The sequence below is a fragment of the Cornus florida genome, unplaced genomic scaffold (genome assembly GCF_030987335.1).
Source record: "Cornus florida cultivar Cherokee Brave unplaced genomic scaffold, ASM3098733v1 CherokeeBrave_3.0.0_Hap2_Chr04, whole genome shotgun sequence".
NCBI lineage: Eukaryota > Viridiplantae > Streptophyta > Magnoliopsida > Cornales > Cornaceae > Cornus > Cornus florida.
In genome coordinates, this window is record NW_026775574.1 from 82,995,215 (window position 1) to 82,995,671 (window position 457).

At 23.0% G+C, this 457-nt stretch overlaps 1 pseudogene; it reads right to left on the reverse strand.

The window, feature by feature from the left end:
- Positions 1-383: 383 nt before the first annotated feature.
- Positions 384-457, reverse strand: LOC132305591 (U2 spliceosomal RNA; annotated as a pseudogene).

Sequence of the window (457 nt, forward strand, 5' to 3'; positions counted from 1 at the left end):
TAGAAAAATTATTTTGTTTTATATATCATTTAATAAATATTTTTATATTCATAATTCTTGTCTAATTAGATTTTCTTTTATTAAAAAATTCATAATAATAAATAGATAAATAGGTTAATTTATGGACCATTTGGTTAAGCACAATTGATTATAGATTGAATTTTAATTTTATTAGGTAATTTTGAGTTTTATAGAATTTATATCGTGGGATATAATAATTAATGAGAACTTTTTATTGTGAATTAAACTCTTTTTATATTTTGTTAATTTGAATTTTATTAGGTAATTTTGAGTTTTATAGAATTTATAAATAAATACTGAAACTCTTTGCACAAAGGCCACGAGAAAGTAATACTACACTTGATCTTAGCCAAAAGACCAAGAAAGGTTAGCCAAAAGGCCAACCAAAAAATATTTAGTACTACACTTGATCTTAGCCAAAAGGCCGAGAAGGTGT